The sequence below is a fragment of the Anabrus simplex genome, chromosome 3, assembly GCF_040414725.1.
Source record: "Anabrus simplex isolate iqAnaSimp1 chromosome 3, ASM4041472v1, whole genome shotgun sequence".
In the NCBI taxonomy this organism is placed as follows: domain Eukaryota; kingdom Metazoa; phylum Arthropoda; class Insecta; order Orthoptera; family Tettigoniidae; genus Anabrus; species Anabrus simplex.
In genome coordinates this window covers 440,718,264-440,732,582 of record NC_090267.1, presented here as the reverse complement: position 1 = coordinate 440,732,582, position 14,319 = coordinate 440,718,264, and the positions used below count along the sequence as shown (strand labels likewise).

Genomic DNA, 14,319 nt, shown 5'->3' with positions numbered 1-14,319 from the left:
GCAATTATTGGAGGTGGATTCTGGACGGTCGAAATGCTGGTTTTGTCAACGTTATAAATACGTGACGTAGGAAACTTACGTTTTTCACTGACAGTCAAGGGATTATGATAAAATCTGTCAACTTCTGACTTATTAAATGATAAAATTCTGCTGACGCTAGTAGCTTCGTGTTTCTTGTCAAGAAACCTTGCGGTCAGTCCTTGCCGGCCAGCTAATTTAGCAGTGTTCTTAAAATTGTTAGAAAGATTGTGACTGTCCGCAAATTCATAGGCAATACGAAGTAGTTCAATCATCGCCATGCCGTAAAATAGCTTAGCCAACTGAAGAAGGCGAGAACAGAATTGTGCGCGCTGAAGGGGTAATGAGACGCAGCGCGAACGATTACCCCTCTAGACACCTTCACACCTCCTGTCCTGCCATTTAATAATCGATGAAGGAAAAATGGAAATCATGTGTGTATTACAAGATATCGCATTTCACGTTAAGAAAACTGAAGACTTTCGAGAAAAAAGCGGACAGTTTAGTACGCACATTAATATAAATTCATCTCGTCTGATGTAAGATGATGTAACAAAACGAATATTTCTGCACAGCACAAGAAACATATGCAACTCAGGCTGACATTCTGCTCACATCAAAGTTGTGGTGACTCCTTATCAGATTGAAGCCGATTGCAAAATGCTTACTACCATGGGAGGGGATTTAGAGGGGTGCGTCCCATTACCCGACACGTCCCATTGCCCCTCTCTCCCCTAACTGTATCGGTCATACATATGATTAATTGAAGATTGGTTTAGGCAGTGGAAACTTTTGTCAAGCTCCGTTGTCCATGTCGAAGTCAAGTTGCATCAGATTGCACAACACCTCCGACTTGGTGGTGCAAACATGAGTCCGTCATAGCTGGAGAGTTCCCCAGAACGAGAACAAGCTATGAAAAATGACCAGGAAGGAAAATATATAGCAATAACTCCGCCCACTAAAAATTGCCATGTTGAGGAAGGGATGAATTGATGTGAAGTATTGGAGGCAGACACACAATCCACTGGTGTGTGCCTTACCTTTGTTCGAGAGTGCTAATGTACATTTCTTTTTTTTTTCCTATTTGTTTTACGTCGCACCGACACAGATAGGTCTTATGGCGACGATGGGATAGGAAAGGCCTAGGAATGGGAAGGAAGCGGCCGTGGCCTTAATTAACGTACAGCCCCAGCATTTGCCTGGTGTGAAAATGGGAAACCACGGAAAACCATCTTCAGGGCTGCCGACAGTGGGGTTCGAACCCACTATCTCTCGAATACTGGATACTGGCCGCACTTAAGCGACTGCAGCTATCGAGCTCGGTAATGTACATTTTGCCAATACATTGTATAAAAGACTTTGTCCAAGTTACAGATAAAGGTAAAGTACTGAATGTATGTGAAAATTTTTGACTAACGGGATAAGTATATAGCTGGAAATCCGACCGCAGGAACTGTGCTAAAGTTTCAAAAACTGTGTTAGTGAATGACGTTATTTAATTGAACGTCATTAGACTTGTTCCAGTGAAGAAGACCCCAGGATTATGAAGGTGCTCAACAGGACCACAAAAGGATTCGAACCAGTGGTTCACGCCAGCGTCATGAGGGGTTAAAAGACGCCAAGGGTCTTCCCAAGGCCCGAACCATGGATTTCTTGACGACAGTGAGTACATTAAATTTGAAGTATTATCCGAGTAAATGACGGGGTTATTTTCATGAAAATATGTAGATCACAAAAGCTAGGTTAGTAAATGTAAAACGCATGTATTCTGAATCCGGGAGAGACTCGTGAGTGGTCTTCATATTGTATTAAATAATGTTTATCTAGATGGGAACAGAAATTCTGTAATACGGGCTAAATTTTTGAGCCTAAAAAATGTTAAAGTAAAGAATGTGCAAGATTTAGTGATGAAATATTTGAATGGTTGAGAGTGCTTTAGATTGAGAGGGTAAAATATAGATTTTGTTTTATTGAAGATTTCAAACGGTAAAATTAATATCTTCCTTTATATGGAATATTCCATCTATATTGGTAATGCACGACAGCAGTGTCTTCAACATGCCAGTATTGGCATAATAATCATGGATGTAGCAAGGTACTCTGATTTTTAAGTAAATTTGCAAGAGTAGAATATAGAGATGGCTGTATTAATTTGTGTAGGTGACAAGCCTGGACACGAACGGATGTCCTCCCATTTTTAGATAGAGTTTTCCTTCTATGTTAAGAAGTATATCCTTTTCTTTAAAATTAGAATAAAGTTATGGATACATTTAGATCCATTTGAGATTTTTGTCCGAGTTCAAATTTATGGGAAAACCTTAGGTTGATTTTTCTGTGTGATCAACTAGGTGCGAATCCGAGGATTCCATGTGTATGGATCAGATACTGAAAAGATGAAAAGTGGCTTTATGTGAGTTAAGGAATTGTAAGCAGGCAGAATTAATAAGCCAATGAAGCTTTTGAATATGATAAAAGGATATTAGTTCAAATGATATATATTTACCTCGATGTTTTCTCAGGGAGACTGTCTCGCTTTGAGTGTGTTTAAATAGAGGGTAACCGGCCAGAACTTAGAAGCATGGCTCTGCATTGTATGATTTATGGCTTAAAAGGGTGCGCTAGCCCGCCCTCGTAAGAAAGAATTCTGCCAAGAGTATTGTTCAAACCAGTGCACCAAGACGAGAAGCTTAAAGGGTTTACAAATATACAATCACATTCAGAAGATTTCCTTTTAACTCTTTCATGATTATTTCTGTACAAAAATTGAATAACTGGAATGCCAGTAGAAAGACTGTTTGTTGATCTTATGAATAATTGAGATAGGGATTTTTAGAGACCCATTTGTCGGTGTCATCCTGGAGACCACCTGTTTGAAGTCCAAGGCAAACCCTGGATTGCTTATACTTCTGTTTGTAGTGTGTGTACATAATTTTTTAATGTGTTCTTGGAGATTTATTTTATGTTTGATGTATGAATTCGAGAACGGGTTCTGTCTCGTGATTTTGACATCGGGTTCATTGCGATGTGGGTTCGATTCCGGACCCGACATCTGTTTAATTTTATTGTTGGTTATGATCTGTCAACTAGTATTAGCTTATCCTTTTGTCTATTAATTAGTTAGGCGATCACTAAAGGTGTCTCTGATTTTAGCGTAGATCAGCGTATTAGTTTCTAATACTGAAGTAAGCCTTTGATGAGAACCGTTGCATTTACAAGGATATTCCTGTATTTCAAATTAATGTATGTTTATTGATCTAGGTGTATTCGTCGTCATGTCGTAAAGGAGAGCAACTATGAAATTGATGAAATTTTCAAATTCTCAATGAACGGAGTTATATCTTCGAGTTTGTATTAAGTCCCATCAGACATTGTACATTTTTTAAAAATTGTAGTGTTATTCAGGGCTACACTGAATTAATTATATGTTTATCAAGGAATATTAAATAGGGTTTACACGTTTGCTTATTATTTGCCGTAAAAATGCATCCTAGTTTCCTCCATTCATTTATGCCTTTAAGTTAGTTTAGTGTTGTATTTTGATATAATGCCAGGAACGCACCGTGACCCTGGGAGGGCGGAGGTTAAATTCTATGGAACGGAGGAAGTGCAGTTGATCCTTGCACGGTTGAAAGAGCTTCTGTTCACCCATCAGTTTAGAGTTTACTTTTCTTCGCTTTCTAGATGAGGTGGCATTTGATTCTAGACTGAAAAGGTTCTATACCATCGAACGCCTTGGCGTTTGTTGTTGTATGGCGGTAGCCCAGTTTTGGGGACAATGTTGCTGTCGTATAGTTCTATGGGGCAACGGCGTGGGTTGTATGGTTGCAATACATACATACACACATAATCATTGAAGACCGTTATGCCTTTCAGCGTTCAATCGGCAAGCCTCTGTGAATTTACTAAACATTACCACAATCCTCTATTCGCAACTACTGCTGTGGCCTCATTTAGTTCTATACCTCTTATCTTTAAATCGAACTGAGTCTAACAATCGTCGTCTTGGTCTCCCTCTACTCCTCTTACCCTTCATAACAGGGTCCATTATTCTCCTAGGTAATCTATCCTCCCCCATTCGTCTCACATGACCCCACCACCGAAGCCGGTTTATGCGTACAGCTTCATCCATCGAGTTCATTCCTAAATTAGCCTTTATCTCGTCATTCTGAGTACCTCCTGTCATTGTTCCCACCTGTTTGTACTCTTGTACCCATTCCATAAATGTCTACGACCCAATCCTCATAGGGCTCTTCCGCTTCCACATTCTTGTCTTTAGTTGTCGTTTTGAACTTTGATTCTTAATTTATTTTACCTGTCTGGGTGGGATTTTTTTTTTTTTTTTTTTTTTTACAAGTTCCATACCTGGCAACTTAACAAAACAAAAAATCAGGAGATTTGGATATGAAAATCAGGAAAAATAGGGAGGAATCAGGAGATACAATTGGTCAAAACTGCTTATTCCACATGTATTGCACAATACAGGAGTATTATTGGTATATTATAATACTTATTGTCTCAAAACACGACTGTTGCATACAAGGTTAAAAAATTACATATTTCTATTCCCTAACAGGAAGTATGTGAGTGAGGTGATCGGCCTCTGATAAGTCTTCCGAAAATAGTATGAACCCATTTTCCACACGTGTGAGTCAGTCATGCACTAAGATGTCATTACTTAGCAAATGCATGGAATATATTGCATCATGTGCTCGCGTGATTATGCAAAGCGCTATGTTATTTTTATCAACTAATAAATTAAAATTCTCCAGAATTGTCTCCGAATGGCTCCTAAAAATCTCTAGAAAAGTCACTAGTCGCTATCCTTGAAATTCTGTCACTAAATTATTAGAAAACACTGCAAACCTAGTGACTAGTCTCTAGAATTGACCAGACTGATGTGAACGAACACGAACATAGTACGCGAGAATTACAGATTGACTCGATATACGCGTCGAAGATATATACAGGTTTCAATAAACATCACACATTCGCGTGCATTTCTCATATTAATAAATGTCGATATTTCATTTGAAAGCGGCAGTGAGTGAAGGATTTCCGGCCATTTGCATACAAAGCTGAAATGGCGGGATTTGAAAACAAATTTTTAAAGTTCACCAAAATATAAGCTAAAATTGGGAGAAATAATAGAATAATTGGGAGGCAGGAAAAACTGTCGAAAATCGGGGGTCTCCCGCCTAAATCGGGAAAGTTGGCAGGTATGAAGTTGCTTTACGTCGCACTGACACAGATAGCTCTTATGGCAATGATGAGAAAGGTAAAGGCTAGGAGTGATAAGGAATCAGCCGTGGCCTTAATTAAGGTACAGCCCCAGCATCTGCTTGGTGTGAAAATGGGAAACCACAGAAATCGAGCTTCAGGGCTGCCGACAGTGGTGTTCAAACCTGATATCTCCCTATTGTAAGCTCACAGCTGCACACCCCTAACCGCATGACCAACTCGCTTGGTTAAATCATTTTAATAATTTTAATGTTAACCCATTCAAGGTTACAAATGCCCTAAATAATTATGTGGAAGCAAAATATAATCATTCACACCAGGATTAATCCGCCCTTGAAATAAACTTTCGGCTTATTAAGTCATGATATAGATTCTGATTCCCATAGGGAACTTGAAATATTTGTCCCGAAAGAGTAAATTATGCTGGCAACCTGGAATGAGTTAGCTGGAAAATTTATAATGTCCAATAATGGACCATTTATATTGGTATTATAAATTTACTCATTCGGGACAAACATTTCAAGTTCCCTAAGGGAGACGACATCTATATCATTTGATGGCCAGGCAGGCATCAATTTTTGGTAATGGAATGGAATGTCATATGGCTTTTAGTGCCGGGATATCCCACGACGGGTTCGGCTCGCCAGGTGCAGGTCTTTCTATTTGACGCCCGTAGGCGATCTGTGCGTCGTGATGAGGATGAAATGATGATGAAGACAACACATAAACCCAGCCCCCGTGCCATTGGAATTAACCAATTAAGGTTAAAATCCCCAACCCGGCCGGGAATCGAACCTGGGACCCTCTGTACCGAAGGCCAGTACGCTGACCGTTCAGCCAACGAGTTGGACAATTTTTGGTAATGAGACAAAGTCTCTCATAGTGCATTGGCACTACCGGTGGCTCCAAATTGCCTACGCTATGGCCTCAACGTTATGCACTAGCCATGTGTCTTGGTAAGTGTGCTATTTACCACCAACTGATGAGCCCAACTTAGCACACTCGGGCGAAACGCTGGCACAACCAGGAATGAGTTAGCTGGAAAATTTATAATGTCCAATAATGGACCATTTATATTGGTACTATTAAGTCTTGCCGAGTACATACAAGGGATAGAGATCCAACAGCCATCTGCGCGTATCGAAGTGGTGCTAACAACTAAACAACTTCAACTATTTCAAAAGCTTATACTTACCTTAATGAAACAAGGTGCCAAACCTGTCAGTCACAGTAAGCTAAAGGTATAAATAACTGGTCCACAGTGGACATCAACTGTGTGCTATGTAACTGTGGTGGCAGTGAAAATCAGATCATTTCCAAAAGAACAAATATCACATATGCCATCATAGCTCAATCAGTAGAGCATCTTATGTGAGATCAGAAGGTTGTGGGTTCAGTTCTCAACAGTGTCCGACCATTTTTGTTCTGTATTTAATATATCTTTGGCAGGTACTGTACAAGGTGTAAGAAAAAGTCATACCGAAAAAGTGACAGATACATAGGAAGTGTATTTGCTACAATCCTATTATTGTCCGGAAGGACAAAATCTCAATAGTTTCTGTTTTGCTTTATGTCACACACGTAGCGAGTGTTTGTAAACATCAAGTTACATAACTAGTTTATGTGTCTGTTGTGATTCATTGTACTATCCTCACCTTTATCCAGATCTGTTGTGTTTACCAAAACAGGTCGCTTACCCTTGTAGTGACTCAGCACACAGAAGCAAGCCAGTGTATTGGCGTACTGCAGCACGTGTTATTATCTAATGCAGTCATTTCCAAACTGTGGTCCGCAGACCCCTGGGAAGCCATGACGATAATCCAAGGGGTCAATAATAATAATAATAATAATAATAATAAGAAGAAGAAGAAGAAGAAGAAGAAGAAGAAGAAGAAGAAGAAAAAAGTATCTGAAGAGTGAAATTTTATTGTACACACACAATTAACAGATCAATATACTAATTTTAGGAACTATGTCTTCACTGTCATATAACATACATACAGTATATGTAACTGTTAACTTAGCCAATAGATACTACAAGTTACCAGAGGAAAAAGAAGAAATACTACAAGGCAGTGTAAGTGATGTAATTGCAACACACTTTGGAATTGCTAGTATCCACACTCAGACCATATTTTCCACACATGGTCGAGAAAATCTCCTGGATCAGAAATCCCTTCTTTGAAACTCAACATGAACTGCCCGTCCTTGAGGAAGATCTACTAACCAAAGTACCTTAGCAGAGAGGGAAAGTGAAAAATAAATTGAAGTATGATATGGGTGGAGATTCAGATGGAGTGGCATGCTTAGCTCCTGACTAATTTTGGGATCCATGACATCCCCTATAAGCTACAATTTCTAGAAAGGAAATACAGTAAAGCACCGATTATCCATGAGCGGATGATTCATGGTGCGCATTATCCGCGAATGCCACAATTTTAAAAAAATTACTAAGCTAACAAAAGAAAAAGAAAACAATAATTTTAATCCAAGCCTAAGGAAAAATACAATAGGCCCTGCAATGCAAAGATGAACAAACTGAAAGTGAAGAAGACGAAGCGCCCCAGGGGATGACACACAAAACTGTTTTGCAAGATGTAGATGCATTGCTTCAATATTTAAAGGAACAAGACGATGACACACATCCGGCAGAAAAACATATGTTAAGGAAAGTACAATCTAGAATAAAGAGAAGGTGTTTCCAAAGCAAGAAGCAAAAACGAGAGACTGATTTAAAAAAAAAGGAGTAACTGAACACTTTTTGCTAACAGTACAGAATTGTTTTCTCTTTATTATTTTTTATTTGAGTGATTTAGGCAGAGAGCAAAGGTTTCTGCTGTACTGTACATATTTAAAAAGTATTACATATTATGTTTCTTGTACAACAAAACATACTTTTTATGGTGAAATATTCTTTTTTGTGTTTACAACTCATTTTTAGTTTTTTCTTCGGGTTATCCACAATTTTTGCTATCCTTGGTGCCCATGCCAATCAGTTCCGCAGATAATCGGGGCTTCACTGTACTGAGTTTAATGCCTTTCACGACAATATACCTGTGGAAGTGTACCTTTTATGCTCTCACACAAATAAAAACAAAGTACAAAAACAGAGCTCATGTGGGGGCTGATATTTGGATCGAGTGACTACGCTTCTAAAACGCTTGGTCTTTGAAAAACAGCACTATCCGTCTCATTGATCCAACAACCGCAACAAGCAAATTTTTCACGTAGGTTTCCAGCTCCAGACTGTTGTAATTATTAGCCAAGTGTCACATTGTCTAATAATTTCTGTGTATTTATAGAATAGCTTTAAATAAATGAAGTTAAATTAAACTTTGAAAGAAAGTAAACATTATTCCTAAATTATACAAATAAAATCACACACGGTAACATTATAAAATTCTGTTTTTTTTGTTTACCGAATGCAGTATTATGTTCTGTGACTAAGGGGTCTTTGGACATGCATGCAATATGCTCAGGGGCTTCAGAGACAAAAATGTTTGGAAAACCCTGATCTAATGTATTATCTTACATGAAAGTACTGAATTTTACAATGTACTAACAGAGTACCTACACTACTTAAATGTCAAAAAAACAAAAAAACATGTTTTTCACATATGCCAAATACATACCCTCTGCTATCCCACATACTGTATTTACTCACGTATTAGACCCCTTTTTTACCCACTTTTACAGCCAAAAATAGTAAAGGGGGGTCCAATATGCGATAACCCCAAAATTCTGTGCAGCGAACACATGACTTCTAGGTTATAAAGAGCTAAAATTGTACGTGTAAACATTCTATACGCACTATTATTTAACAAACTTAGAATGTATTTTATACTGGCTATTTTCGTCAGAAAGCAGTATTTCTAAACGTAAAAAGACGATCAATGATGAACACGACTTTTAGGCCTACAGTACATCTAAAAGTCCGTTTTAGATACTCATATCACGCCATCACAACTTACGGAGCAGAAACTTGGACAATGACAAAGAAGGATGAGAGTCGGATACAGGCAGCCGAAATGAAGTTCTTGAGGAGTATGATACAGAAGAGTAGAAGAGACAAAATAAGGAATGAGAAAATCCGGCAAGAAATTGGAGTGGAAAAAATGAATGATAGAATAGAGAGGAGCCGACTAAGATGGTTTGGGCACATAAAGCGAATGAGCGACGAAAGAATGCCAAAAAAAGGTGATGGAAATGCAAATCCAAGGAAGGAGAGGCTGTGGACGACCACGATTGAGATGGAAGGATACCATCCAACACAGCATTATAGAAAGAAACCTGGACTGGGACACAGTGTTGGAGGAGGAGTGGTGGAAAGACCGAAGAAAGTGGAGAGGAACCATATTTGTCCCTACCCGGCTACAGCTGGATAAAGGGAAAAGATGATGATGATGATGATGATGATGATGATGATCACGTAATTTATTACATCTCAGTAATTCCTCTGGTGAGGCTGACGTCAGGAAGGGCATACAGCCGTAAAGACTCGCTACGAAGATTCGTCTCACTTCATACTCGATCTCGTAGAAGAAAGGGACAAGGGTATTGTGTTATCATATAATTAATCAAAAGAACTTAATGACCAGTCATTTGTCTCTGTCAGTTCAGCAGTAGGCCTAGCACACAGTAAACCTGATCACTGCTTTCATCTGAATTATCGCCTTGCGCCGCCAACTTCCCTGCCTTGCTACCGGCGTGTTGGCATTCTAAGTGACGTCATCTTCACTGCTATTTCTCACCAGTCGCGTCAGCCATGCTTCATTCTCTTTGAGCCATGCACTGCAATCAAGAGCATACGAGGTCCCGTCTTTTTGAACCTTTTAAAAATAATTTCGTTCCCGACTAGAGAGTCTAAACAGTGTAAATCTATTCCCAGATTGTTTCTGATATTCCCAGTTGGTGTATATGTAGCAGAAGCCACTCCTTCCGAATAAAGAAATGCTATAGAAGGCAAGCCAAACCATCAGCTAATAACTAACATATGTTACGAGTTGTACTTTTGAATGTAATACATAGTAACTGCAAACATTCTTTTGATAACTGCGGCTTATTTTTAAGTACATTTCATGCTTGTTTTCTACATTTATCACATCAGGATTTGCGTAAACAGCTGTCCCTGAGATGAGACAGACCACATTGTTTAGGTTAGGTATATTATCGCCCTGATAGTGCCACAGACGATAGTGCCAAAAGTTTGACGGGAAAAATAAAAATAAATAAATAACAGGAAAATATACCGCATTTATGGATATCTACAGGTGTGGCGGTAATGCGTTTTATTATCATAATATTTAATTTCGTACGTTCGTTGTCTCTTTTTTTATTCACGCATACCCTAGTATGTTTTGTTTGGCGTCTCCAAAAATCGCTTAAACTACGTGGGGACATAAAATTATTATTATTATTATTATTATTATTATTTGTTAGGTACGTTGGCGAATAAAAGAATAGTTTTAATTGGATAGCTTTTATCACGTTTTAAACTTACTTCTCTCCAAATATATACCTATATTGGCCCGAGTTACGAGATATTAAATGACCACTTTGTTAATGATCTCGCCTGCTGTATAAATAGCAACAACCGCGAATATTTCTCAACTAAAGTAAACTCATTTCCTCATCCCGAGGTGGTACAGCTCTTTTTAGACACACCCCCAGTGGAGGGGAGTTACATGTACTGCTTTTACCGCATATCAACCTTCCTGCCATTTGTAAATCTCTGGCAGTACGGTAGCGGGAATCGAAGTCAGACCCCCGAAAACAGCAACTAATTGTGCTAACCATTACGCTGGCGGACATTATAACTACAAAACACAGACATATAGCATGACTGATGCACGCTTGCAATGCACGGGTTGGAGACGAAGCTAGACCTATTCATCTATTTGTGCGACGTCATCAGAGGTACAGTAGGCCTACGCTACAGACGCGGACATTTCTTAACTGCGAAACACAGATGTTCCGCATGGATTTGACGTGTTTTCATTGCATAGGTTGTACGGACGAACCTATTCACAAATTTGTGCAACGTCATCAGAGCTGCGTTAAGACTTGTACCCGCTTTGAAGCGGAATCGTCGTCATTCTCTGACGAATTACGTTGCGGGGTCTTATAGGCGAGATTTATTTTTTTCATTTTCTTTGCCTCGAAAAGCCAGGGAGGGTCTAATATGCGAGGGGGTCTAATGCACGAGTAAATACGGTAATTGTGGTACAATATTCCCTTTCACCCTATATGTTCTCAACACGACCTAATAAGCTGAAAGTTTATTTCAAGTGCAGTGCAGTCATGAAAACTAAATCTTCTTCTTCTTCATCCATTCCCTATTCCAGATTCTCTCTGGGTAGGGTAGTGTACCAAAGCCCACCGCCTTACTCGATCTTTCCACCATTCCTCATCCAGTACTTTATTGCTATAGACTCCTCTATTTGCAACACAGTCCACAACAGAGCTCCTCCATGTCATTCTAGGATGTCCCCTGGGCCTCTTTCCAGTCTCTGTATCCATGAATGTTCTGTTTTGTATTCTCTCTCCTGGCATTATTATGTGTCCAAACCATTTTAGCTTTGCTATTTCAATCCCTTCGAAGTTTACATACTCCCATGCTTCTCCTTATTTCCTCATTTTGTATTCTATCTCGTCTTGTCTTGCCCTGTATGCTCCTCAAGAACCTCATTTCAGCTGCTTGTACCTTACTTTGGTTCCACTTAGTTAACTCCAGGCTGCTGAAGCATAGGTCAGTATAGGTTTATAATAGGAAGAGTATAAAACCTCCTTGCACTTCACTGGCACATCTTTGTTCCACACAATGTCTCTCACACACTGGTAAAAACTTGCAGACTGCTGTATTCTTAAATCAATTTCTCCATACAAATTTCCATCTTGTGATATCATGCTGCCCAAATATTTAGAATTTTTCACAACTTCAAGAGGTTCATATCCTATTTTTAACACTCCCCTGGATCTTCTGTTACCTCTTGCCATGATCAAAGTCTTACTTACTTTTTTGCAGTACTAATCTTCATTCCAAAATTTCTTATCTCCTCATTCCATAAATCAACTTGTGTCTGTACTTCCTCTTCATTATCTCCCCAAACTACAATGTCATCAGCAAAGAGCATAGACTTTACTTGCTCGTCCATCATCTTCTCCTTGATATTATGCAGAATTCTATCCACGATGATAATGAAGAGTAAGGGAGACAATACACTTCCCTGCCTTAAGCTGTCTCAACTCTGAACCTATCAGTTTGACCCACTTTGGTTTCTAACAAAGCTTTCGCAATTTTGATTTTGCTATTACATCTGCATTGTTTCATTCCCAATCTGTGCTTCTATCAATGTTTTCCATACCAAATTCCTTGGGACACTGTCATATGCCTTTTCAATATCTAGAAACGTTACTACCATGTCCTTTCCATATTCCCAATACCTTTCCATCTTTTTTTTTTCCTTTCTTCTAGGGGCTTTACGTCGCACCGACGTAATGTGGACCTGCCTCTTCTGAATCCATGCTGGTGTTCTGCCAATTTTCCCTCTACTCTGTCTCTTATTCATCTATCCAAGATTCCTTCAAGGATCTTAGCTGTATGAGATATCAATGCAACTCCTCTGTAATTTTCAGATTGCTTCCTGTCTCCTTTCCTGAAAATTGGTAATAATGACCCCTTTCGCCCACTCTTTTGGAACAGTCTTTTCTTTCCATATCACTCTGAAGAGTCCATACAACCACGGTAGACCAACTACTCCTGCTGCTATTATAATTTCTATGGTGACCTCGTCAATTCCACCTGCCTTGCCACGTTTCATTCTTTTAGTGGCCCACTCCTCTGTAATTTTTTTTTTTTTTTTGCTAGGGGCTTTACGTCGCACTGACGTAATGTGGACCTGCCTCTTCTGAATCCATGCTTCCATCTAAATCTCGTTCTTCGATTTCTCCTTGTACCGAGATATTTTGCACATTGTAAAGCTGTTCAAAGTATTTTCCCCACCTCTGCAATATATCCTGCTTCTGTGTCATCACTTCCTACTGTTCATTTTTAATGAAGTTGGCACTTCACCTGGGTTTTTCTTCTTTTTAACCTACTGGAATAAGATCTTTTTGTATCTGGTTGTATCTTGCAGAGATTCAGTGAATTTTTGCCAGCATCTCTTTTTCTCTTCTTGAACCACCTTGGAGCACTCCTTCTTGCAGTGCCCGTATTCGGTTTTGCATTCTGTTATTGTTCTGTTTCTCAGCTACCTTTTCCAAACTTGTTTCTTCCTTTTAACTATATCTTTTACCCTATCATTCCACCAGGGCATTTCTTGATCTTTCTTCCTTCATGATTCTCTTTCACAGGTCTTTTCTGCAGACTCGACCATGACTGTTTTAAAGTATGCCCATTCTTCTTCGACCCTTCCGATGTCTTCTTTAGGTACACTTTTTTTAATGTGTGTCTGGAACTCTTCATTTATGTCCTTCTCCTGCAATTTCCACACCCTTAGCCTTCTTTGCCTAATCTCAGTCATCTTTTGTACCTTTCCCATCTTTAACTTAGCTATCACAACTATGTGATCTCCTTCGGAAGATTGACTTGGGAGGGCTGTTACGTCTACCAACATTTTCCTGTTACCTTTCTCGACCAAAATGAAATCTATCAGAGTTTTGATTTTGTTATCTCAACTATATCTTGTTATCTTCTGATTGTTTTTCTTTCGAAACCAAGTGTTGTCAATGATAAGCTCATTTCTTCTACAAAAGTCTATCAAAATATCTACAGCCTTGTTTCTCTTCGCATATCCAAATGGACATATAATCTTTTCATCTCCTTTTCTTTCCTGACCTATTTGGGCATTCATGTCTCCTATGATCACAACTTGTTTGTCCTGTATACGGCCTTCCAGATATTCAAGGTATTCCTCTAGATCCATACCTGTATTTCCTGCTTGTGGAGCATACCCTTGAATTATATCTGTAACACCAGTCTCAATCTGACCTTGATCAACCTGTCATTTATGTTTTCCACCAACTCTAGGTCTTCCTTTAGGTCTTTTCTAATTATGAGACCTA

The 14,319-nt window shown here is 39.1% G+C and overlaps 1 protein-coding gene across 1 annotated transcript in view; it reads right to left on the bottom strand.

Moving 5' to 3' along the window:
• Window positions 1–14,319, bottom strand: part of Dcr-2 (Endoribonuclease Dcr-2) — a 396,960-nt gene that overhangs the window by 195,374 nt on the left and 187,267 nt on the right. The window lies entirely within an intron of this gene.